Raw genomic sequence first — 27,919 nt, forward strand, 5'->3', positions numbered from 1 at the left:
GTAAGTGTCCTCCCGCGATGAGTCTTCGGACTCCTTGGAGATGTCAGGAATAATAATAATAATACAATATGGACATATTAAAAAAGAAACAGAAGGATTTATTCTAGCATCTCAAGAACCGGAATTACAAACTAATGCAATGAAAGCAAAAATTTTCAACATCAATAATAACAGCAAATGCAGATTATGCAATCAGAAAGATGAGACTGTAGAACATCTAATCAATGTCTGCAGGAAGTTCCCACCTTACATTCCAGGCCACCTACTACTGCCCTTAGAGGGCGCTCTACCTAGATAGGACTTTAGTGTCACCCACGTGGTTGGGCTTAGTATTGTTTGTTATTTGTGCATATGTTACAGTAATTTTCTTGTAATCCCCGTAGATGTCCTAGTGACTAGGACGAAATATAGGAAGTATTAAAGTCTATTTTAATTCTTTTTGAGTGTTGTAAAAAATCCATTAAGCCTCCAACATGATGTCTGCAGCAAAATAGCTCAAACTGACTATAAATACCGCCATGATCTAGTGGCCAAAATAGTTCATTGGCATGTATGCAAAAAATATGGCTTTCCTACATCTGATAACTGGTGGCAGCATAAAATAGAGACAGCATTAGAAAAAGAAACAGCAAAAATTCTCTGGAACTTTCGAATACAAACTGATCGGCATTTGGAACACAATAGACCTGACATCACAATTATCGAACATCGATAGGTATGGATTATTGATATCGCAGTACCCAGTTATAACAACATTAACAACAAAGAACTGGAAAAAATTACTAAATATCGAGATCTGGCAATCGAAGTTGGCAGGGCTGTGGCTTAAACACACAAGAAATTGTGCCAAGTACACCGATAACTATTGGGATCGGTGTACTTGGCACAATTTCAAAGAAGCTCTCCAATTATTTTATTATTATTATTATTATTATTATTATTATTATCTCGGGCAACTCCAAGGAGTCGACAGACTCATCGAGGGAGGACCTAACATATGTAAAGAGAAACTATTTGACATTCACAAAGTATCTATCATACCTTGCCTTGAACTCATTCATGGTCATAGCACCCACAACAGATTCTGGCAGCTTATTCCACTCATTCAGCACTCTCCAAGTAAAAAACCTAGTTCTAACACCCCTGCTAACCACACTCTTGCCCAGCTTCCATGTATGGCCCCTAGTACTCCCACCACCAATCCTATTCTCAAAAATATCTTCTGGATTAATCCTATTGAAACCCTTCAGCAATTTGAATGTTTCAATCATATCACCCCTTTTCTGCCTATCAACCAATTTTTGCAACCCACAAATCTTCAACCTGTTCTCATAAGGTTCATTCCACAGACCTGCTATCATCTTGGTCACTCGTCTCTGGATCCTCTAAACCTCCTCCCCATCAAGAAGAAGCCCTTGCGCCCATATTTGGGCACAGTAGTCTAAATGGGGTCTTATCAAGGCTTGATATTGAGAAAAAATAACTTGTTTGTCTCTGCTTGTTAAAGTATTTTTCAGCAACCAAGTGATTTGATGAGCTGTTTTGGCCACATTTGCAACGTGTCCCCTAAACTTCAACTCCCTATCCACCAACACTCCCAAATCCCTGGCCTCATCAATCTTCTGGAGTACAGTTCCACCAATGTGATATACTGCTGCTAATCTTTTCACTCCAAAATGCATAACCTTACACTTTGCCACATTAAATTGACATCCATTTTCCCTAGCCCAGTCTTCCAAACTATCCAAAACATCCTGCAAACTTTTGACATCCTGTGCACTCACAGTGCTCTACCCAATTTTGCATCATCAGCAAACAAGTGAACACTTACTCTCAGATCCTTTCCTATATCGTTAATGAACAAATTGAAAAGTAGTGGTCCAAGAACAGAACCCTGCAGCACACCATTAGTCACAAGCCATATTTGGACTCCACTCCTGAATAAACCACTCTCTGGTATCTCTCCATCAACCACCCTCCTATCCATCCCCATCTGCTCCAGTTTACTGATTAGAGTAACATGTGGTATCCTGTAAAAGGCCTTGGCAAGGTCCAGTAGAATCACTGTAAACCCATTACCCTTATCCAGTTCAGCTGTCACTGTGTTATAAAATGTGAGCAAGTTACTGAGGCATTATCTACCCTTCACAAAACCATGTTGTCCCCCATACAATATCCCATTTTCATCTATCCAATCCTGTATTCTTCTCTTGACTAATTTCTCCAAGACCTTGACAACGATTGCCGATATGCTAATCAGTCGTTAATTAACAACAGCAGTCTTGGAACCTCCTTTATGCAGTGGAACTATTTTCCCCTCTTTCCACCCTCTCGGGACTAACCCAGACCCGAGACTCAAATTAAACAAAATGGTCAAGGGTACTGACAATTCTTTAGCCGCTTCACATATGACACGAGCTGGTATACCATCCAATCCCACAGATGTATTGACATTGAGGTTTTGCAATAGACTACTCATCTTCACTTCATTCATGCAAAGTGAAGTAATTCAACTATATCAGCTGATTTGGTTACCTCCCTATTCTGCCATATACATTTTTTCTTTTAATTGCAACATATCGAAAAAAAGTGTTTAGGATTCTGTTTAGTCTGCATGGCAATGTTCTTTCATAATCCTTTTTTGCTTTTCTTACCACACTCGTTACCCTTCTGGCCTGCAATTTATACCGTTCATGTGCCTGTCTGTTACTTTTCTCCTTAAATTCCCTCTATAGTTGTTTCTTTTTTTGCAGCTCAAGCTTAATGGTGTTATTCATCCATTTAACCCCTACTTGATTTATTATTTGGACTCTAGGTATACAGTCAGCCATTGCTTCATGCAAGCACTTCTTATCCGCCTCTCATGCGCTGTCAGTTTATAGCCCTTGCAGTTGTACATGCCATGGCACTGAACCAATCGGTCTCCTAAGCTTGTCATACTTACCAGTACAATAATGCCACATGTTCCTTGTCTTAATTGTAAATTCCACACCTTCAGCCACCTCCTAAGTCAAGAACCTATGATCACTCTCACCAACTGGTGGCAACATGGTCATATTCGTTACAGCCAAATTCTCAGATGCATTTACTAGGTGAAGCACTCTCTGACCCCTAGTATTTTCCATTACATGCTGTCGCAGATAGTTATCTCTTAATAACCACATAAAATCCAATTCCTTCCTCCCGTGTGTCCTCTCCTCCTTCCAATCAATGTTACTATAGTTGAAATCTCTCATAATAATTACCCTCCTTCCATTAATTTCTTCTATTTGCTTATGCATACTATCTCCACCATCTATTCCATCACCTGGTCTATAGCAGCAGCCAACTGTATATTTAGTTCTGCTAATTTCAATCTCACACCGAACAGACTTAAATGTGCTATTTTCTCTATCCTGCAGTTCCACTTCTATTCTTCTTGGCTGTAGCTCATCAGCTATCATCAATAACATTCCTCATCCCATTTTATTCTTCCTGTCACTCCTAAACACACCATACCCCTCACATTCAATTCCACCAGCTGTGTCATCTTCTGTCAGCCATGTTTCACTAATGCCAATAACCTGTGGTCTGGAAGTGATCTATTTACAGCAAATAAACATCAACAAAGTGACCCCATATGACCTACAAAAAATAGCATTACTTGGAACACTCCATATTTTACGACTCTACCTGACAGACTATTCTTAGATTCTTGGGTAGAATCTGAATTGTTTATATCACCAGTCAAATTGTTGTTTATATAATGTTGTTTAAATCTTGTTTTGACTGTGTATCAATTATGTGAATAAATAATAATAATAATAATAATAATGGAAAAGACATATAACAAGGTGCCAAGAGGAAAGATTTTCAAAATGCTACAGTTATATGATGTAAATGGTACATACATCAAATCAAACATAGTCTCTGTTTAAGCTGTAAGTCAGCATCATTATCTATATGGATTAAATTATGAAGGAAAGTGATATTAAATCTGGCATCAAAATCGGGGATGTTAATCTTAGCTCATTACTTATTGCAGATAATGTTATACTTTTGAATAAATCTAGTACAAGTCTGCAAGATTTCCTGACTAAACTGAATAACTATTGTAATAAATTTGGAATGAAAATCAGCAATAAAAAGACAAAGACAATGAAAATAGGCAGAAACACTGAAAACACCAACTGTATCCTGAATAGATACAGTTGGTGTAAAATAAAGTAAAATATTTCAACTATTTAGGCATCGTTTTTAGTGAAGATGATAAATTAAATATAGAAATAGACAACAGAATTAGTAAAACTGATATGGTGGGAAGTCAGTTGAATAAATTTATATGATATTATAATAAGAAAGAAATTAGTCAAAACACTAAATTTGCTAGACACTGTCCAAGCCAATTTTAACTTATGGATCTGAAGGCTGGGTTATAAATAAAACACTTGATCAAAGACTAGAGACAGAGATTAAGTAGTAGAGATTATCTCTACTACTTAACTCTCATATAGAGACCTCTTATATGAGAGTTAAGTAGTAGAGATAATCAGAGAAAGATTAATGGAGTGAACAGATGGCATCAATGGCAGTATCAGATTAAAAGGAGGATATTAGGAAAGAACTATCCATTGTTAGCATTCAGGAATGTGTTAGTAGAGCTAATTTCAGGATGGCAGGAAAAAGACCCAGAGAAAGATCAAGATGTAGATGCATTTTTGCAGTAAAAAGCATCTTAAAAGACAGAAATATAATTTTATTATTATTATTATTATTATTATTATTATGTGACACCTCCATGGAGTCCAAAGACTCTGCGAGGGAGAGTGTGCCAACAGCATCAAATGATTGAACCCCTTCCAACTACTAACTGTGCTCAAACTTACTTAAAGGTCTGCTGAGCCATTAGTAGCAGAGGCTCTACCAATCGATCAACCTTTGCTGGCAAAGGTTGGTCGATTGTTATATCTGATAATATTGGAATGATGACAGATAACAGATTAATTTGGAGAAAAATTGTTGATCAGAAGTTAGTAATGGTGTAACTTTTTGAGTGTACTACTATCATAATTATCCTGTACATTCCCCCCCCCCCACCTCTAAGGGTACATATCAGGAATTTAATGATGATAATTAAATTGTCATTTCCATGAAGTTCAAAGATCCATGACAGAATACTCAAACTATCATTCACACAATAACTAGCACACGTCTCCTTAAACTCATCTACTGAAAAAGCACTCATGACTACCACTGGCAAACCATGCCAGCATTCACTGCTCAACAAGCAAAAAACTTGTTCCTCACACATTCACTAACTACTCTTCTAGAAGATGGGGTGGGGAGGATGACCCCCATTTCACCTGTCATGCATTCAAGAATTTCTTCAGCTTCAACCTTATACAACCCTTTTAGTAATTTATAAGTTTTCTATCAAGTCCCTAATTTTCTGCTTATCAACTCAACTTTTCAACCCATCGAAATTCAGTATATCCTTCCATGGAGCATTCCACACATCTGGGACCATCTTGATCAATAACCTTTGGATTGTCTCATCACCTCCTCATCCCCAAGAAACTCAGACAAACAAAACTTGTACACAGTTGTCTAGATAAGGCCCAAACCATACCAAAGTGTAATTAAAAGGAATAAGAACTTCTTTATTTTGATGTTGTGTTCTTCTAAATCAAAGTAATCCAGACTGGTATGTCTGCAGATCATCCTTTTATTATTATTATTATTATTATTATTATTATTATTATTATTATTATTTGACACCTCCAGGGAGTCCAAAGACTCATCGAGGGAGAGTGTGCCAATAGCATCAAACGACTGGTCCCCTTCCAACTACTAACTGTGCTCAACTTACTTAACTGAGCCATTAGCAGCAGAGGCTCTACCAGTCAACCAACTTTTGCCGGCAAGGTCCTATAATGTGGTTCCACTGCGGTCTCCCAACCTATGTTCTTAAAGCGGTTGTTCAGAATGGAGACGATGGCATCATGTCTCCGCACGTGGACCTCATGAGTGTGGAAGAAACACTGGGCTATATGAGACAATGCATCACTATAGTGGCAGCCAGCCCTACAATCCATGCCATCAGTGTCATATCCATTCCTATTTGCTGCAATTTAATTAACAGATTTCATGAAATATTCATGGGAAATGGAATTGCAGAGTTCAGTACTATCAGGATTCTGCTGTTCCTTATTCAACTGAGCTGTCATTCTATTACAAAAAATGAATGAACTGAAAATTTGTGAAAGGCAATAGTAAGCTTTCACAAACCAGTAATGCACAACATACAATATCATACTCCTATCCATCAATATCTGAATTCTGTTTGAACCAACTTTTCCAATATCTTAACCACTAACACCACTCTTGATATTCTAGTCACCTTGTCATTTGTTACTTTTGTTTTCACACTCCTTTATGTAACAGATAAGCTAGATAGATAGTCAAATGAATCGGGGAGTCAGTTTAATGCAGCAAAATGTAAGGTCTTGAGGTTTGGGAAACATCGATGGGACACTGCATACTCTATGGGAGGAGTTATACTGGAGGATGTAGGGGAGACAAGAGATCTGGGGTTGATGATTGATAGAAACCTGAAATTTAGGGGACATATTGCAAAGGTGGTGAAGGTAACACAGAGGATTGCTGTAATAATGAGAAGGACACTGATCTGCAGAGATAAAAGAGTTATCATTCTGTTGCATACGTCTCTGATCAGACCACACTTAGACTATTGTTCTCGGATTTGGTCCCCAGGATTTGAAGGGGATAAATTAACTGTGGAAAGGGTACAAAGGCAGATGACAAAGATGGTTTCGGGACTGTACAATGATAATTATGAGGATCGGCTGAGGAAATGTGGACTGCAGAGTTTGGTGGATAGAAAAAAGAAAGGGAATATGATTGAGACTTTTAAACTGTTGAGAGGTGGTTACAGGGTTGACACTGGGGAATTCTTTCACTTGATTGAACAGTGGGAAGGAGTGATGACAAGAGGCTATCCCTGGAAGCTACAAAAGGAAACTGTGAGCAAGAGGGTGAGGAGTATTTTCTTTGAGTGGAGGGTGGTTAAACCATAGAATGCATTGCCTGATGGAATGGTGAGAGCGAGAATGGTCAATGAGTTTAAGGAATGGTATGATAGACTTAATGTTTCTTGGGGGGGGGCTCCCCTCAATGAGTCTTGATAGACTGTGTTTCTTAGGAAGGACCTCCCACCATGAGTCCTTTGACTCCATGGAGGCCTGAATAATAATAATAATAATAATAATATTATCATTATTATTGCGCACACATCTCCATGTAGTCCAAAGACTCATCACTGGAGAACCAAACTACGCACACAATGTATCATACCTCATTAACAGAAAAAACACTAATAACTAACTCTGGCAATACATTCCATTCATTCACAACTCTCCTAGTAAAAATCTAGTCCTCATGTCCCTACTAACCACACTTTAACCTCAACTTTCAGGAATGAACTCTTGTTCTATCCCCTTTAGCAAAAGTGCTGAAACATTTCCCCATGCACCAATCCTACAAAAACCCTTACTTAAAGGGTTTTTGTAGGATTGGTGCATGGTGCACTTAAATATTTCTATTATATCCCCTCTTTTTTTTTACCTATTAAAAAACCTTTGCAGACTGCACACCTTCAATCTATCCTCATAGGGAACATTCCAAAGACTACACATCATCTTAGCTGCTTACTTCTGAATGCTCTCCATGACATCCTCATTCACAAGAAAGCCTGGAGACCAGAGTAATTCCTTTTTTTTTCTCTACTTGTTAGTGTGTTCTTCAATAGCCAAATAATCTTATGAACTACTTTAGAAACCTTAACAATATGTACTTTAAACTTCAATTTTCTGTCTACCACTACCCCTGAATCAATAGTCACCACTGGGCACCTGTTTTTGCCTTGATTCTGCACCTCCACATAACACTTTCTGATATCTGTCCAGCAGCTATCCTCATCTCCACATAACCAGTGTCATATCCAACTGCATTTATTCTAATTCGCTTAAAAGAGTTCCATGTGGTATTCAGTCAAATGCCTTTGCAAAATCCAGCAGAATCATAGTGTAGTCATTTCCTCTATCCAACTCAGCTATCGCTCTATTATAAAAAGTTACTAAATTATAAAGTATAACCGATCCTTTACAAAATCATGATGCCCCTCACAGAGTATGATGGTTACATTAATTGAGCCTGTTCACCCAAAAATTGTTGGAATAAGTGAGACATGGCTATATGAGGACGACATCCTGAAAGTAATAGAGATGGAAGGTTATGATGAGTTTCGTGAGGATAGAAAGGGCAAAATGGGAGGAGAAGTGCTATTGATGATAGAGAAAAAGTTATGTCCATACAAAGTAGAGCTGAAATGAAAATAGTGCCAGTGGCTATGAGGCAGTATGGTATGAGATAGAGGTGAATAGAATGAAATACTTGGTTGGATGTTGTTATAGACCTGGTAATGTGGATGGTAGTGACTATGAAATGTATAATAAAATTAGTCAAGCAAATATGAAAAAGGTGATCATTATGGATGATTTTAATTATGGCAATATAGACTGGGAAGATGAGATAGCAACTGGAAGTAAAGAAAATGTGTTCCTTGAGTTTTTGAGGGACAATTACCCCTCAGACAGTATGTAACAGTATGCATACGAGGATTGAGGGTTTTGGATTTGATCATCTAACTCATCAGAGGATGTAATTATAAATCAAATGTCAAATCACCCTCCATTTGGTGAGAGCGAACATGAAGTGATTACCTGGGTGATTGCCAGCAGTGTGAGAACCTCTCTGAGAATAGAGTATATGTGGGTGGAACTACAAGATTAAGAAGAGCTGAGGAGACAGCTTGTAGGTGTAGCATGGAATGAGGAGTTAGCTAGAAAAAAGATCAATGCAGCTTGGGGGATATTCAAGAACTATCTAGTAGAGGCAATGTCTCAATGTATTCCAAGAGTTAGAAGGTTAAATAAGGTAGGTATGAAATGGATGAATGAAGAGATAAAGCATGTGATACAGAGAAAAGGGCATTATGGAGGCAGCACAAGAAAAGTGAAAACTAATTCCATGAGAATTACAAAGACTAGGCAAGGTGGGTGACTTGGTTGGTAAGGGTAGAAAAAGGAAAGTATAAACAGCAGTTAGCTAATGAGCCAAAAATAATTATAGGGAGTTCTTTTGATATGTAGCCAGCAAAAAAAAAAAAAAATGATTATGGAAGGATGACATTGATTGGAGAAAATGGTATAAGGACAACTGTTGTCGAAGATATAGCGGAGATACTTAATGAACGGTTCATAAAGGTCTTTCATTCTTGTGAATGTGACTTCATGGAGAGATTGAGAGCAACTGATGATTTGGAGAGATACTGACTGTAAGCGAGCAAGAGGTGTATGGGGAGGTGAGCAAACTTGATGTAAATAAGGCTGTGGGACTTGATAATATACACCACATATTCTGAAGGAATATGTGGTGTATATTATCAAGGAGTGTCAAATGTCAGGGAGTTGCCATCTGGTGTATATTATCAAGGAGTGTCAAATGTCAGGGAGTTGCCATCTGCCTAGACATATTTTTTTTAATATGAGTCTTGCTCTGGGTCAGGTTCCTAAGGAATTGAAGGAGGGTAAGATTTTGCTGCCTCATAAGGGAGGTGATAGAACTCAAGCATCAAATTATAGGCCTATATGTGTGTCAGGTGTTGTGGTTAAGTTGTTGGAGAAGCTTGTGAGAACTAGGATCCAGAATTGGGTTGACAACAATGGTATTATCTTTAATGGACAGCATGGATTTGCTAAAGGGAGGATATGTTTTAGTAATCTTTTTAATTATTACAATAAGGTGATGGCATCCTTGGAAGGAGGAGAGAGATACACAGAAATAAACATACTTAGATTTCGCAAAGGCTTTTGATAGATTACCACCCTCCTGGATAGGAGAGTGGTTGATAGAGAGATAACAGAGAGTAGTTTACTCAGGGGTAGAGTTCAAAAGATGGCCTGTGACTAGTGGTGTGCAACAGGGATCTGTTCTTGGACCACTGCTGTTTAATTTGTGCATAGGGAAGGATCTGAGAGGAATAGTTCATTTGTTCGCTGATGATGAAAATTAGAGTAGGGCAATACTGAATGCAGAAGATGGCAAAATATTGCAGGATGATTTGGATAGATTGGAGATCTGGGCTAAGGAGAATGGATGTCAATTTAATGTTGCAAAATGTAAGGTTATGCATTTTGAGGTTAAAAGATTAGCAGAAGTATATCACATTGGTGGAATTGTACTCCAGGAGAATGATGAGGCCAGGGACTTGGGAGTGTTGGTGGACAGGGAGTTGAAGTTTAGGGGGCACATTGCAAAAGTGGCTAAATCAGCTCATCAAATCACTTGGATGCTGAAGAATACTTTGACGAGCAGAGACAAGGAAGTTATTGTTCCTCTGTATCAAGCCTTGATAAGACCCCATCTCGACTACTGTGCCCAAATATGGGTGCCAGGGCTTCTTCTTGATGGGGAGGAGGTTGGGAGGATCCACAGGCGAGTGACCAAGATAATAGCAGGTCTACGGAATGAACCTTATGAGAGCAGGTTGAAGATTTGTGGGTTGCAGAAATTGCTTGATAGACGGAATAATGGAGATATGATTGAGACATTCAAATTGCTGAAGGGTTTCTATAGGATTTATTTTATTCAGAGGATATTTTTGAGAACAGGACTGGTGGTGGGAGGACTAGGGGACTTCCATGGAAGCTGGGCAAGAGTGTGGTTAGTAAGGGTGTCAGAGCTAGGTTTTTTACTTTTAGAGTGGTGAATGAGTAGAATAAGCTGCCAGAGTCTTTGTGGGCGCTATCACAGTGAATGAGTTGAAGGCAAAGTATGATAGATGCTATGTGAATGTCGAATAATGTTGTGATGGACATGATGTTTAGGGCCTCCCTCAATGAGTCTAAGGACTCCTTGGAGTCGCCTGTAATAATAATAATAATTACCACATGATAAGTTGATTGTCAAACTAGAACAGATGGGGCTGTATATTAGATTAGCACATTGTATTGGATACTGGCTATCTGATAGGGATAAGCAAGTTGTGCATGGGAGAGCAATATCATGAAGAGGAAAGTCACTAGTGGTGTACCTCAAGGGTCTGTTTTTAGGGCCATTACTGTTTAATTTTAATGTAAATGATATTGGTGAAGATTTGGATGTAGATATTCAGTTGTTTGAAGATGATGCAAAGTTGTGAGGAACTATGAAAAGTAGAGAAGATGTTGTGTCTTACAAGAAGATTTGAATAAATTGAGTGATTGGGCACAGGAATGGGGATATGAGTTCAATTGCAAAATGTAAGGTTTTAAAATTTGGAAAACAAAAACGGGATTCAGAATTTATGCTTGGTGAGGATTTATTATTGGAGGTTGAGAAAATAAGCGATCTGGGGGTGATAGTGAATAAGGATCTGAAATATAGGGGACGCATAGCCAAAATTGTGAAGACAACACAAAGGCTTCTGTGAATGATGCAGAGGACAGACACTGACTTGTAGAAGAAGAGAGATTCTTGTTCCCTTGTATAAGGTTTTGATTAGGCCACACATGGACTATTGTGCCCAGATTTGGTCACCTGACTTTCAGAGATGTTTGGTCCTTCTGAAAGGGACTAGAAGTGACCTAACATAGTTTCTGACCTCTGGAATGTTGAAGATATGGAAAGATTTAGAAGTTGAAATTTACAGAGTCTGGTGGATAGGAGGAAGAGAGGAGATATGATAGTAACCTACAAGTTAGTAACTGGTCGTTATAGGCTCAATGTTGGAGAGATTCTACAGAAAACAGTAAGAGATTAGGGGAGAAATAGAGGTCATCTCTGGAAACTGTATAAAGAGGGTGTCAGCAGTAGAGCGACAAGCAGTTTTTTTGAATGCAGAGTTGTGAATGATTGCAATACCTTGCCTAAGAATGTGGTGTCTGCAGAGAATTAGAGTGTGTTTCAGGTGTAGTATGATGAGCTGTGTATATGATAAGAGGACCTCCTAGATGAGTCGTTGACTCAATGGGGTCTTTGGGTAATCTTCTTCTTCTTCTTCTTTTGCAGCTTTTCCCACTTAAGTAGGGTTGCTGTTTGTGGTGAGTCTCCTCCATAACCTCCGGTCTTGGGCTGTAGGCACATCCAAGTTGTTCATCCTCAAGTCCTCCTCCACCATCTCTCCCCATCTCTTCTTTGGCCATCCATGCTTCCTCTTCCCATGCACATCCATCTGCATGACCTTTCTTCCCACATACTCTTCCTCCTCCTCATCACATGACCAAACCATCTCAACCTTGCCTCCTATGCTCCTAAGTTCATAACTTTCCCCGTTCCCCTTGCATAATCATTTCTCAGACAATCCTTTCTGGTCACTCCGCACATCCACCTTAAACATTCTCATCTCCGCTACCTCCATCCTGCTGATGTAATTTTTCCTCAGGCCCACAGTTTCCATAACATACATAATAATAATAATAATAATATTCTTATCCACCGATTCTTGAATTCTCTTTTTGACCATTGACCAATTTTTCCAGTACTTTTACCACCAATCCTCAAATAGTGACTGTCTATAATTTGCTACTGAACCACCCTTAAGTAAGGTAATTATATTGTTCTCTTTCCACTCACTTGGAATTCTACCAGACCTGAAACTTAAATTAAAGAGGACAAGTCAGAGGCATTGCCAGTTCTTGAAAATCACATTTAATCTGATATCCCATTTAATCCCTGAGCTGTATTTACCTTGACATTCTGCAAATTCCTAAGAAAAATCAATTCATCCACCTTTCTTCCCACATTAGTCTCCATCACATATATATGAAAGCATTAACCACTTCTTGCATGTTGAAAGTTTATTTTTCATTTGGTTAGACTATAATAAATTTAGTTTAATCCTTTATCCAAGTGTGAGTAAACAAAGTTTGCGCCTGAAAGATCTTCAGGACTGGGGTAAGGTAATACAACACCGGCGACTCATCGTAAAGGTAGAGCAAGCTAACATCACTCCTATCTCAGTATCTCCCTTAATTCAAAACACATCTCCTTGCGGATATGACTAATGTTATGCATTAAGGAAAGGGCCCCTATGCAGACTAGTTTTGACCTTTATATAGGTCTCTTCAGTGTGAGCTAGGCCCAAGTGGAGATACTGGGCAGGCAAAAGCATTAGCAAGGTCATCTCTACCTATAGGAGTTGCCAAACGGTGTGCCACCTTTTTATTAAATTACTCTGGATTTAGAGAAAGATGTTGAAAGTTTATTTTTCACTTGGTTAGACTATAATAAATTTAGTTTAATTCTTTATCCAATTGTGAGCAAACAAAGTTTGCACCTGAAAGTATCTTCAGGACTGGGGTAAGGTGGTACAACACCAGGTGGAGTTGTACCACCTGGTGTTGTACCAAAGGTGGAGCAAGGTAACATCACTCCTATCCCAGTATCTCCCATAATTGTTTGGGAAATTATGCAGACATTTTGATAGATTTTTTCATAGAATTAAGAAAACAAATTGATAGATGAACATGTATGTTGTGTATGACAGAGTGTAAAAGGTTTGTTTTCCAGGAGGGAAGAACAAGGTGAAATATTCTTTGGATATGAGAAGTTGTATGGTAAGTTGTATATCACAAGTGAACAAGAGGACACAATTTGGAGTAAAGTGGATGACAAACAATATTAAACAGGAATTGCATGCGAAAAAGAGGCTATGGGGAGATATAAGGAGACATGTGAAGAGAAGATGTATGAAGAGTGTAAGATACAGGCCAGAAGAGTGACTAGTATGGTAAAGAAGACGAAACTGAAATATGAGAGGAGATTGACACTAAGATCCAAAGAAAATTCTAGGGAATTTTTTAGCTATGTGGCCAGTAGGAGGAGAAATGATTGGGGAAGAATGATATTGTGAGATAAAAATGGGAATAGAGTGACTGATGCAGAGGACATAGTAGAATTGTTCAATGAACATTTTATTGGAGTATTTCATCCTAGAGGAGTCAGTTTTAATGCTAGAGGGATTAGGCAGGTTCGAGTTTAGAGGCACAGGAGGAGAGTGTGTTTCAAATACTGAGTACTCTGGATGTCAGTAAAGCTATGGAACTGGATGGTATTTCACTACGAGTTTTGAGAGAATGTGCTAGGAAACTGACAGTGCCTTTATCCTGGCTTTTCAATGAAAGTCTGGTTACAGGAAAGGTGTACATGGAATGGAAGGAAGGTAAGAGAGTGGCATTGCAAAAGGGTGGTAGCAGACTGGAAGTGTCTAATTATTGGCCAGTAAGATCTTGAAGAAAGTAGTGAAGGACCTTATACAGCATTGAGCAGAAGAGGGATATGTTATCTGTAAGAGCCAACATGGATTTGTGAAGGGGCACTCTTTTATGCCTTTTATGAGAAAGTTAGAGGAGCATTAGATGAGGGAAAGGCATACTCTTCCATTTTCTTAGACTTAGCGAAGGCATTTGACAGGGTGCCACATGATAAGCTGATATTTAAGTTGCAGCACATGGGTCTGGATGTCAGATTGGTCAACTGAATTCAGGATTGGCTGTCTGATAGGTATCAGAGAGTTGTGTATGGTGGGGCAGTGTCAAGGAAGCAGAGGGTTACAAGTGGGGTTCCACAGTGCTCAGTACTGAGACCTATATTGTTTAACCTTTATATCAATGATATTGTCAGTGGATTACAAGGGCTATTCAGTTGTTTGCAGATGATGCGAAGCCGGGAAGGATTATTATTATTATTATTATTATTATGGGCGACTCCAATTAGTCGACAGGCTCATCGAGGGAGCCCTAAGATCATGTCGAGAACAACTATTCGACATTCACAGAGTATCTATCATACCTCGCCTTGAACTGATTCACAGTCATGGCACCCACAACAGACTCTGGCAGCTTATTCCACTCATTCACCATTCTCCAAGTTAAAAACCTAGCTCTAACACCCTTGCTAACCACATCCTTACCCAGCTTCCATGTATGGTCCCTAGTCCTCTCACCACCAGTCCTATTCTCAAAAATATCTTCTGAATTAATCCTATAGAAACTCTTCAGTAATTTGAATGTCTCAATCATAGCACCTTCCTTTTCTGCCTATCAACCAATTTCTTCAACCCACAAATCGTCAACCTGTTCTCATAAGGTACATTCCATAGACCTGCTATCATCTTGGTCAGTCATCTCTGGATCCATTGCAGATGCTGCAGCCCTGCAAGAGTATTTGAATAAACTAGATAGATGGGCAAAGGAATTGGGGTATCAATTTAATGCAGCAAAATGTAAGGTTTTGAGGTTTCGGAAACATCGGTGGGATACTGCATACTCTATGGCGGGAGTTATACTGGAGGACATAGGGGGAGACAAGAGATCTGGGGTTGATGATTGATAAAAACCTGAAATTTAAGGGACATATTGCAACGATAGTGACAGTAACACAGAGGATTGCTGCAATAATGAGAAGGATGCTGACCTGCAGAGATAAAACAGTTATCATTCCATTGTATAAGACCCTGATCAGACCACACTTGGACTATTGTTCTCAGATTTGGTCCCCAGAATTTGAAGGGGATAAATTAACTGTGGAAAGGGTACAAATGCAGATAACAAAGATGGTTTCAGGACTGTACAATGATAGTTATGAGGATCAGCTGCGAGAATGAGGATGGTAGAACTATAGAATGCATTGCCTGATGGAGTGGTAAGAGCGAGAACGGTCAATGAGTTTAAGGAGTGGAATGTAAGACTTTGTGTTTCTTAGGGGGACCTCCCCTCGATGAGTCTAGGTAGACTTTGTGTTTCTTGGGAAGGACCTCCCACGATGAGTCTTTTGATACCATGGAGGCCTGATTAATAATAACAACAATAATGAGAAGTAAACATGCAAAGAATTAGTAGTGGTGGTAGAAAGAAATGATCTGTTTGGTCATTGTGAACAATGTGAAGGTAGATATCATGAGATTATTGATAAACAACAGTGTGGTATGTTGTTCAGATATAACAATAATAAACTGGACAGTGTGAAAAAATCATGAATGGTATGCTAGCAGAACGCTGTGAAGAGAAAGCGATGCAGCTAGTTGATAAGTCTAATGCATTCGAGTGGCAAATGGAATAGTATAACAGAGATGGACTACATAAAAATGGGTCTTGTGTGAATGAACTAGCGATAATGTTGCTAGAAGGAAGAGCAGTGTGTGCAAGGGATCAAAGGAAGTCAGAGGTGATTTGAATATGCAGAAAAATGAAATAGGTAAGACTGATGTGCTTGGAAATGGATAGGTAAATATCAGTGATAGAATGTGAGAACAAGAATGGAAGCTAGAAAAGAAAACAGAGAAGTCAGGATGGTCAGAGAGATAGCATAATGAGAGTGGATTCCAGAAGCAGTAATGTGTACATGAATGAGAATGGTCACCTTATGAACAGAATAGCCTGGAATGCATAGGAAGTAGATGAGTCTGGGGAGATATATAGAGTAAAGCGTTATATTAAAGTGAGCAGACAGGAGCAGGTGTAGAGAAGTCACAGATGATGGGTGGCAGAAGTAGTAATGGGAATAGACCAAGAAATGAATTGCAATATTTATTTACAAATGCAAGAAGTCTCAGAAGTAAAGGAGTTCAAATTATTGCATTAACTGAGTTTATTCACCCAAAAATAGATCAAAGAAGTGAAACATGATTGGATAGAATGATGTCAAGATGGAAATAGAAATGCAAGGGCATTATACTTTTAATGAAGAAAGAAAGGAAGGAAAAAGAAGAACAAGAAGAGGGGAGGAAGTGCTATTGATAATAGCAGGGAATATATCTGCACAGCAGTCCCACTGCCTGAAAGGCATGAAACATTTCTTTCTACAATATATTGTGTGCATAATTCGAAAAATGCATCTTTTTATGTAAAAGGTGAATAGCAGAAGTAGTTTTAAACTAGTATGGTATGAGATGGAATTAATACGATGAGATATTTAGTTGAATGTTGCTGTAGGGCAAAGAACCTGAACAGTGGGGACAAAGAAATATACAGGGAAATTGATTTAGCAAGCAAGAGAAAGGTGATCATCATGGAGGATTGTAATGATGGCAATACTGAATGAAATGAACAGATACCATTTAGGAATTAGAAAACTCAGTTCCTGAAAGTCAGCAATCATAGACAACATGAAAGGGAAGGCACACAAAAGTTGAAAGTCAGAGATCTGATATTATCAAAGGATGTGATTCTGAATCGAGTAGCTAATTTTTCTCTAGTTGGTGAGAGTGACCATTAAGTAATTACTTAGGTTGTAGCTAGTCATATGAGAACTGTGAGCCAAGAATATATGTAGAACTACAAGGCCAGTGATTATGAAAAACTTAGGAAACAAATGGGAGCTACAGCATGGAAAGAGGAGCTGGGCGGAAAGAGGAGACATGGCACCGATCAAGAGATATTTAAGAGCAGCAATTTTGAGTATTGTATGTATTCCAAAAGTGAAAAGATTAAATAAGGTAGGAGTCAAATGAATGAATGAAGAGATTAATAAGTTTGCAATCTAGAAAAAGAAAGCTTTTGGAGGCAGCAAAAATGAAAGGCAATAATTAGTACATGAGGAGTACAGAGAGCAAGTTGACTCAGGAAGATGACTCAGGTAAGAACAGTAAAAGTGCATAAGCAGAAATTAGCCAATCAAGTCAAGAAAAACACTAGAAAATGCATTCAATGTATGGTAAGTAGAAAAAGTAATGATTATGGGATGATGTTGACAGATAAAATGGTAGATTAGTAAGTGTGACTGCTGCAGAGAAAACAGCTGAATATTCAGTGAGCAGTGAATTTCAGAGAATTTCATCCTCATGAATGCAGATGGGCTTGAGTGCAGAGGGTATGATAGAGCAGGGGGGGGGGTACAAATAATGAGTAAACAGGAGGTATATGAGGAATTGAGTAAAATTGATGCCAATAAAGCAGTAGGATTTGGTAACATATTACCTAGACCTATTACGTAGGTTACCAGGTAACATAGACATAAGCGGAAGAGTGATCACATGATGATGAATGCAGGTTCATGGGTTCTTAATATTAGAAGAAAAATCAATACAAAATGTTGGGGAGTTACTGGATTGAAGTTTATGTATACTAACACCAGAAGTATTTAGAACAAGGGTGAGATGTTTTGGCATTAGTTAGTTCAATAGAGAATGATATAGTCACTGAGATAAAATGCAAGATATATAGTATTTTCAGAGATGACAGAGAGAGAAAGAACAGAATATGTGAAGGGATTTTGCTTGTAACAGAGAAGAATTGAATGTCCCAAAAAAAGACTAGAAGTACATCAGGAACAGGTACATAGAGGGAAGGTCATTTGATGCTATCTGATGTGAGACTGAGGCCAACAGGATGAAATATATAGTTCGGTATAAGGAAAAATTTATGCATTGGCAAATTAGCAGAATGAGTGCAGGTTGAATAATTATTATAGGAGACTTCAACCTACGGAAACATGGATTAAACGTAAGAACGGTCACAGGGAGGGAAGGAAATGGAATTTCTATAGTTGCTAAGTGATAATTATGAGACAACATGAATGGGGGAGGATATAAGGTTCAAGAATACTGGATCTAATCACAGCATCATACAATTTACTGGTTAATTCTAAAGTTTCCCCACCAAGTGTATTCTTTGCATCCCATCGTTGCTTACCAAATCTCAAAACCTTACAACTTGGCAACATTGAACTGATAGTTCCACTTACCTGCCCATTCATACAATCTATTCAAGTCCTCTTGTAAGGCATTAACATCAGCCTGACTGTGCATTCCTCTCCCCCATTTTGCATCATCTGCAAACAGCTGGATATCACTAGTTAAACCCGACCCAATATCATTAACATACAAATTGAACAACAATGATCCCAAAACTGACCCCTGAGGCACACCATTGGTGACCTTTCTCTTTCGAGATACTGCACCCCCCCATACACAACTTTCTGATACCTATCTGACAGCCAGTCACTGATCCGACACAGAAGTTTGTTATCCAATCCCATGTTTCAATTTATTTAAGAGCATGTCATGTGGCAATCTATCAAAAGCCTTTGCAAAATCCAAGTACACCACTATATATGCATCTCCTCTGTCTAAGATATTTGTCACCTTGTTATAGTACATAAATAAGTTAGTGAAACATGATCTCCCCTTAACAAACTCATGCAGATAATCACAGAGAATACTGTTATTATCAACCCATTTCTGTATCCTACTTCTCACCAATCTCTCCAGGACCTTCACCACAACTCCAGATATACAGACCTTCCTATAATTTGAAGCTACAGCCTCATTACCACTTTTATGCAATGGAACAACTTTACCCTCCTTCCACTCCCCTAGAACCTGTGCTGTTGCAAAACTCTTACTAAACAGGCATGCCAATGCTACTGCCAATTCACTGGAACATTCCCTTAAGATGAGTCGTGATATGTCATCAAATCCTATCGCCTTATTAACATCAAGGTTATTCATTTCCTCAAATATTTCCTGCTCACTCACAATTAAGCTATCCTCTCCTATGTCATTTACACTTAAGTTCTTCATGAATCCACCCTGATCAGAATGAAATAGACTTATAAATTGATCACTGAATACCTCAACAATGTCTTCTGCAGCAGTTACCATTCTATCACTTTCATCCCCTAACTTCATCTTTCCATGATCATTCTTCCTTCTACTTGCCACATATCTAAAAAATTCTCTAGGATTTTTCTTAGCCTGATTTTGCCAATTTCTGCTCATACTCTACTTTTGTTTTCCTTACTAACTGAGTCACTCTCCTGGCTTGTTCTTTATATTCTTCATGTGACTGATTATCATTATTCATCTTGTACTTCCTCCAAAGTACTTTCTTTTTCCAGATTTCATGCTTAACCTCCACACTCATTCATTTTACACCTACCTTATATTAAGGAATGATACACAGAAGATTAGCATGGCCCCTGTGCAAGGATGACACACAAAATCACGAAACATTCCACATTTTTGTCCAGTGTGGTTGGTTGAGTGGTTAGCGTATCCACTCTCCAGCCAAAAGGTTGTGGGTTTGAATCCCGCATTAGGCATGGATGTTTGTTTGTGAAAATATTAGTGGTGATGGTCGGCGGTAGGTGGCGTTGGTGTAGACGATGAAGGTAGTTGTGGCTGGTGGATTGGTAGAGTGATGGAGACGGAGAGTTGTAGAGAGTAGGTACCCTCTCTCGATGAGTCTTTGGACTCCGGAGAAGTGTTATGTAATAATAATAATAATTTTTTTTTTTTTTTTTTTGGAACTTTGCTCAAATATACTGTTACCTGTCTTGTGACACTAGCAAAACCTCTTACTGGATTAATGTGGGTGAGATGTTTTAGAGTACGGGTGGAGAAATGAGTAGAGCCTTTCTCTGGAAGCTGTATAAGGAGATTGTGAGTGAGAGAAGAGGAATAGATTTTTTTTGCATGAAGTGTAGTTAGTGCTCGAAATGCATTGCCTAAAAAGTGTGATGAGCACAGAGATGCTTCATGCATTTAACTCACAGTATGATGGGCTGTGTGTGAGAGAATGGGATATCCCTGCAATGAGTCTTTTGACTCCAGGAAGTATGATAATAACAATAATAATAACTTCCGAAGTTCACCATGGAGTTGTGATTTTGTTTTTATCCTTTCAAGCAACCAACTTCACCACATGCCTCTCTGACTGAATCAATCAGGACTATCTAGATAGAGGTCCTGAACCTGATCTGAATACTTACAAAATGATCACTGAATGACTCAACTATTTTGTTTGTACATGTCAAACTCATCCTTCCATAGTCATTCTTACTTTCTGCATAGGAAGAGAACTTGGGATTTCTTTTGACCACATTGGCTAGCTTCCTCTCATAATTAGCTTTAGTCTTCCTTACTATGTAAGCTACCCTTCTTACCTGTGCCTTGTGTTGCTCATGGGCATTGCAATTCATCACCCAAGCTTGCAACCGGTTTCGACCTTTGTCGAGGTCTCGTCAGTGGGAGTGAGACCCAGAAGTGGTGATACTAAGGCAGAAGCAATGGAGAAGTCATATTTACCTATACAAGTTGCCAAAAGGTGTACCACCTTATTACTAAATTACTCTGGATTTAGAGAAAGATGTTGGAAGTTTTTTCCCACTTGTTTAGACTATAATAAATTTAGTTTAATCCTTTGTCCAAGTGTAAGCAAACATAGTTTGCACCTGAAGTATCTTCAGGACTGAGGCAACTCATGGTAAAGGTGGATCAAGCTCTCATCACTCCTTGTCTCAGTATCTCCCATAATGCAAAGCACATCTCCTTGTACATATAGATAAATATGACTTCTCCATTGCTTATGCCTTAGCATCATCATCATTTCTGGGTCTGGCTCCCACTGAAGAAACCTCAATAAAAGTCAAAACAATTCTGAGGAGTGGCTCTTCCCTTAACGCATAGCATTATACATGTCCTCAAAGAGTCTAAACAAGTGGGAAAAAACTTCCAACATCTTTCTCTAAATCCAGAGTAATTTAATAATAAGGTGGTACACCTTTTGGCAACTCATATAGGTAAATATGACTTCTCCATTGTTTCTGCCTTAGTATCACTACTTCTGGGTCTGGCTCCCACTGACGAGACCTTAATAAAGGTCGAAACCGGTTGGAAGCTTGGGTGATGAATGACAATGCTGTAGCCCATGAAGTTTTAACTGAGGCTCACTGTTGCTGTCACCCAGGTCCTGGGAGGTGGTGGTGGTGGTGGTGGTGGGGTAATGAATGACAATGCTGTAGCCCATGAAGTTAACTGAGGCATGGCTGTTGCTGTTACCCCTCAGATGAGATATGAGCAAATCAGCAGCTCTGCTCGGTGGTGGGGTGAGCCTGCCCCACCACCGAGCTGGGGGAAGTTGTTCCTCAGAATCTCGAGAAATTTATTTTCTTTACTCCCAGATGCTATCTCTTCCTCCAAGTCTATATTGCCATAATTATCAAAAAATGAAAAGTGATCACCCTTTTCCTGTTTGCTTGGATAATTTGCTTATACATTTCATGGTCACTATCCCCCACATTACCAGGTCTATAGCATTATTAAACTAAGTATTTCATTCTATTCATCTCTTTCTTATGCCATACTGCCACTATTTCCCCTGACACCTCTGTCTTGCATGAACATAACTCCCACTATCCCCCATATTCCCAGCTGAGCCTTTGACTCCATGAGGTCTTGGGATTGTGGAAATAATAATAATAATAATAACTCCTTTTGTATCAGCACTCCACCGCTTTTTTTACCGATTCTTCACAAAAATATCATGCCTTTCCATCTCTATTTCTTGTCAGGATGTCATCCTCATCCAACTACGTCTCACTTATTCCAGCAATTTTTGGATGTACAAATTCGATCACTGCAACAATTTCATATACCTTGTTTCTGATACTTCTAGCATTCATCTATAAACATAATAGTTCATTTCTGAATTTATAACAAGTTTCACTGACTACTTGTTAGATGTGACTTCTCCATGCCTTCCTCCAGCCATTCTTCTCTCCCACTATCCATTCCAGAATCCTCTTGGAATCTAAAGGCTTTCACATCACATCGCATCGGATCGCATCGCATCGCATCGCATCAAAGGCTATCACTTTCCTATCTTGTCTCCTCACACATTTACTTCTTCTTCCTCCATGATTGATCTTTCTTATCAACCTTTGTCAACCTGACTTCTGCCACTTCCATCTCTGTCTTGCACACTTATTCTCTCATTTTCTACACTGATGCTAACCACTTCTCCATTCATAAGTACCAGTTTGATCCCTTCTTTTTCTATTCCCCATTGCTTCTAACTTGCTGAGATCTATTCTATGCACTCATTACTCTTCCTTGCATCGGTCATTACAAATAGCACTCATCCAAACCATTCAAAGGCAGTGCATCACCCAAACAATTCTATTTATCCTTTAAACTCATTCTGCACATTCACAAACTGCATCTTTTTCCTCTTAACACATTACAGTTAGCATATCATTTATAATCCTTGATCTCAGCCTCATCTCATCACTGTCCTTCCTGGACAAATTTGCTCACTACCTTTCCTATCACACTATTGTTTTTTATTCTTCTTGACAACCTCTGGATATCTAGTCTTACATTCTCGTTGTTTCGAATCAAGTCATTTGTTCCAGCTGCCACTAACAATTCTTTTGCTCACTTACTCCTAATATCCAATACTTTGATCATTCTTCTCATGCTATTTCCTAGAAAACAAAGCTTGTGCATCTTCTTGTTCACTAGACATTTAAGAATCGAATCCCTAAATAATCCACTTACAAATCCTTTGTTACCACTCTCATTCTGACAAAATTCATTTCAGTCTTCTTTACTCTTCCAAATGCATCTACAATTTTCTTCATTTCACTTTGCATTCACTACATCTATTCTTATGTCTTCATCAAGTTAGCTTTCAAATCTTCTGTTATTTTTTTCACTATTATTTTCTCTCTATATCTTACTGTCAGTTGCATATGCATTTTCATCATACTTGCTATCTTACTATTATTTGCACTCTGTTTATTATTATTATTATTATTATTATTATTATTATTATTATTATTATTATTATTATTATTATTATTATTATTCCAAGACCCCAATTGTAATAAAAAACTCATCTAGGAGGTCATTTTGTCATACACACAGCTCATGCCTTAAACACACCCAAATTCTCTGCAGACACCATACTCTCAGGCAATGCATTCCAATCATTCACAACTCCCCATGCAAAAAACCTGCTTCTCACTCCTCTGCTCACACCCTCTTCATACATCTTCCAGGGATTAGCTCTTGTTCTCCCCCATTTTATGAAAAACCTCTTCAATATTAATACTATAACAACCCCTTACCAACTTGTACATCTCTATCATATCACCCCTCTTCCTACTATCCACTAGACTCTGCAAATTGCATTGTCTCAATCTTTCTTCATATTCAACATTCCAGAGATCAGAAACTACCTTACTCAATCACCTCTTTTGAAAACCAGGTGGCCAAATCTGTGCACAGTGTCCATGTGTGGCCTAATCAGAGCCTTATACATGGAACAAGAATCTTCTTATTTCTACAAATCATAGGAATATACAATTTTTTCAGTATGTCCTCAAAAATTTAGAACCTTATTCACCATCACCCCAAGATCTCTTATTTCCTCCACCTCCAACAATATATCTCCACCAAGAAAAAATTCTACATCCCATCTTTGTTTCCTAAATTTTAAAACCTTACATTTTGTAACATTGAAAAGGCATCCCCAATCCCATGCCCATTCAACTCAATCTATTCAAGTCTTCTTGTAAGGCCACAAAATCTGCACTCCTCCTCATAGTTCATCCCAACTTTGCATCATCTGTAAACAACTGAATATACGTATTCAATTCTTCTCTAATATCATTAGCATGCAGGTTAAACAGCAATGTCCCTATTTCTCATCTGGGATATTGCTCCCCACACGCAGCTTCAAACTTCAGTTTGCTACCCTTACCAACCAAGTCATCCTCCTTTCCTGTTCTTTGTAATTGCCATTACCTTATGCTGCTGCCTTCATAACGTCTTTTTCCTCTATATATTGCTTAATCTCTTTATTCATCCATTTCACACCTACCTTATTTAACCTTCTGACCCTTGGAATACATTTAGACATTGCTTCAACTAGACAGTTCTTGAATATCACCAGAGATGTGTTGATCTCCTTTCCAGCCACCAACTCCTCATTCCATGCCACTCATAGTTTCCTGCAAGCTCTCTGTCTACTGAACATCTCATAATCACCAGCTTGTAGCTCCACATACACCCTTTCTTCATAGAGGTCCTCACACTGCTGGCAACCACCCAGGTAATCACTTCGTGGTCACTCTCAGTAACTGGAGGAGTGATTTAACACTTCATTTATAATAACATCCTCTGATGAGATGATCAAATCCAAGATCCTCAATCTTCATGTACCCTCCCTTACATACTGCCTGAGGTAGTTGTCCCTCACATACTCATGAAACTCATTTTCTTTACTTCCAGTTGCTATCTCATCATCCCAGTCTATACTGTCATAATTAAAATCGCCCATAATGATCACCCATTTCTTATTGGCTAGGCTAATCTGATAATACATTTCATGATCACTACCATCCACATTACATAAGATGTTGTTATAGGTTTATAACAACATCTTACTAAGCATTTCATTCTATTCATCTCTATCTCACTGCCACACTGCCTCAAAGCCGCTGGAACTATTTTCCTCTTGCATCCCAACCTTGTATGGTCATAATTCTTTCTCTATCATCAACATCACTCCTCCCCTCTCTTTTTATCTTGTTTCATCTTCACGAAACACATCATACCCTTCCATATCTATTTCTGTCAGGATATCATCTTCATCCAACCATGTCTCACTTATTCCAACAATTTTTGGGTGAACACCTCAATTACTGCAACTCTTTTATTTGCCTTTCTTTCTTACCCTTCTAGCATTTGCATATAAAAATAACATATCATTCCTGGATCTATAATAAGTTTCATTAATACCACTTATTAGATGTGACTTCTCCATACTTTCCTCAAGCAATTTCTTTTTCTCCTTACTCATCCCAGAACCTTCTTCAAATCCAACTGTGCTCCTTATATCCCAGGTAATCCTCTTTCCTTTTTGTTTATACACACATTCACATCCTCTTGGAGCATCAACCTTTCTCACACTGTGTTCCCTTGTCTACCTTATTCCTCCCTATTTGCATGTTTTTACTTGTGAGCTTGTTCTCTCATCCTCTATACTCATGCTACACACTTCTTCATTTATAATCATCACTTCAATTTCTCCTTTCTTACTCTCCTGCTCTTTCACATCACTTCCTACTTGATCATATTAATTCTCTGCACTCATTTCTCTACCTTCCAGCACTAGTCTATCTAAATGAATTACACCAAAATCATTCAAATGCAGTCCATTACTCTTATAAAGTTCAATTCATCTTTCAAACTCATTCCACACATTAACAAACTACACTCCTTTCTCCTCACACATTTCCATTAACATATCATTCACAATCCTCGCTCTCCACCTCATTTCATCACTGTCATACCTGGGCAACATACTGACTACCTCTCCTATCACATTATAGGCCTCCTGACATCTGATCTTACTTATTCCTTGTTCCCAGTCAAATCATTTGTCCCTATTACTACTACCAACTCTTTTGCTCACTTACTGCTCATATCCAATGCCTCAAGCACTCTATGTTTCGATGTTAAATCAGGTGTGAGACAAGCATGCATATTATCTTAACTGTCATTCATGGATCACATTATGAAGGACAGTGGCATTAAACCAATATTATAATTGGAGATGTCTGATTTGTTTACTTTATGCTGATAATGTTATACTACTAAATAAATCCAGTACAAGCCAGCACATTTCCTGAATTAAGTTGAATAACTGCTATAAATTTGGTATGAAAATCAAATAAAAAAAAGATAAAGAGTATGAAAATATGTAGGAACATATGAACTGCATCCTGAATGGAGAATCAATAGAACAAGGAAAACAATTCAGCTGTTTGGCACACTTTTTTTTGTGAAAATAGCAAATTAAATATGGTAATAGGCAAACAGAATTTGAAAAAGTTGGTATGTTAACTAAATAAAATTTATATGGAAATAAGAGATAAATTAGTCAAATGTTAAATTAGCTGTATTCAAGAAAAGTGTTCAAACCGAGTTTAACCTATGTATTTGAAGGTTGAGTTAGAAATAAAACACTTGATCAAAGACTTGTGATTACATGTGTGAAAGTTCCAAAAAAGATCAGGGAAGTGATCTGATGGAATCAATGGCAGAATCATATTAAAAATGATGAAATCAGGAAGGAGCTTGACATTATTAGCATTCAGGAATGTATGAAAAGAGTTAATGTTAATCTCAGGTGGAATTGTCACTTAAACAGAATACAGAGGAAAGGTTAGCAAAACAAGTATGTATTTGACAGAATTGGAAGAAAATGACTTAGAAGAAGACCAAGATCTAGGTAGATTAATATACTAAGAAGTGTATTAGAAGAAGAAATATAAGACCTGACAATACTGGAGTCCTAACAGATAACTTCCACTCCTAGGGAGTGGAAGTTAGGCAAAGTGGTTCCTTTGCATAAAGGTGGCTCTAAAACTGCGGTATTGAATTACAGACCAATCACCATCTCAGGAGTAGTGGTAAAAGTATTGGAAAAGTTGGTTAAAGACAAAATTCAAGAATGGGTGGATCAGGATATGATACTCTATAGAGGCCAACATGGTTTTGTTAAAGGTAGATCCTGCCTTAGCAATCTATTAACTATTCATAATAGAATAACATCAGAGTTGGACAAAGGAACTGGCTACACAGTGGTACTTCTGGATTTTGCTAAGGCTTTTGACAGGATACCCCATAGAACACTGTTACGCAAATTGGAGCAGATGGGAATGGATATTAAATTGGTGATATGGATAGGAGAATGGCTCAGGGAGAGATACCATAAGGTGGTGTATGGGGGAGCCGAGTCCAGAATGAGGCAGGTGACCAGTGGTGTGCCTCAGGGCTCTGTGCTTGGGCCAATGTTGTTTAATTTGTATATAAATGATATAGGAAACGGCTTAAAGGGAGATATTCAGTTGTTTGCTGATGATGCAAAGTTGTGTAGTGCAATAAAAAATCAAGCTGATGTTGAAAGTTTGCAGGAGGATTTAAATAAGCTGGTAAAATGGGAAAAAGAAAATGGATGTCAGTTCAATGTGGAAAAGTGTAAAGTCATGCATTTTGGGATTAAAAGATTACCAGCTGTGTACTACATCG

At 38.3% G+C, this 27,919-nt stretch overlaps 1 protein-coding gene and 1 non-coding gene across 2 annotated transcripts in view; one reads left to right on the plus strand and one right to left on the minus strand.

Annotated features, from left to right (window-relative positions):
- The window catches only part of kl-2 (dynein heavy chain 2, axonemal kl-2), a 1,497,432-nt gene that overhangs the window by 744,086 nt on the left and 725,427 nt on the right, over window positions 1-27,919 (minus strand). The gene's annotated exons all lie outside the window — the stretch shown is intronic.
- LOC150093112 (U6 spliceosomal RNA) lies at window positions 19,960-20,061 on the plus strand. Its single transcript, XR_016550481.1, has one exon. It is a non-coding gene; the product is annotated as a U6 spliceosomal RNA (small nuclear RNA).

Source organism: Typopeltis vanoorti, chromosome 24 (genome assembly GCF_054136105.1).
Source record: "Typopeltis vanoorti isolate ZY-2024b chromosome 24, IOZ_Tvanoo_1.0, whole genome shotgun sequence".
Lineage (NCBI taxonomy): Eukaryota > Metazoa > Arthropoda > Arachnida > Uropygi > Thelyphonidae > Typopeltis > Typopeltis vanoorti.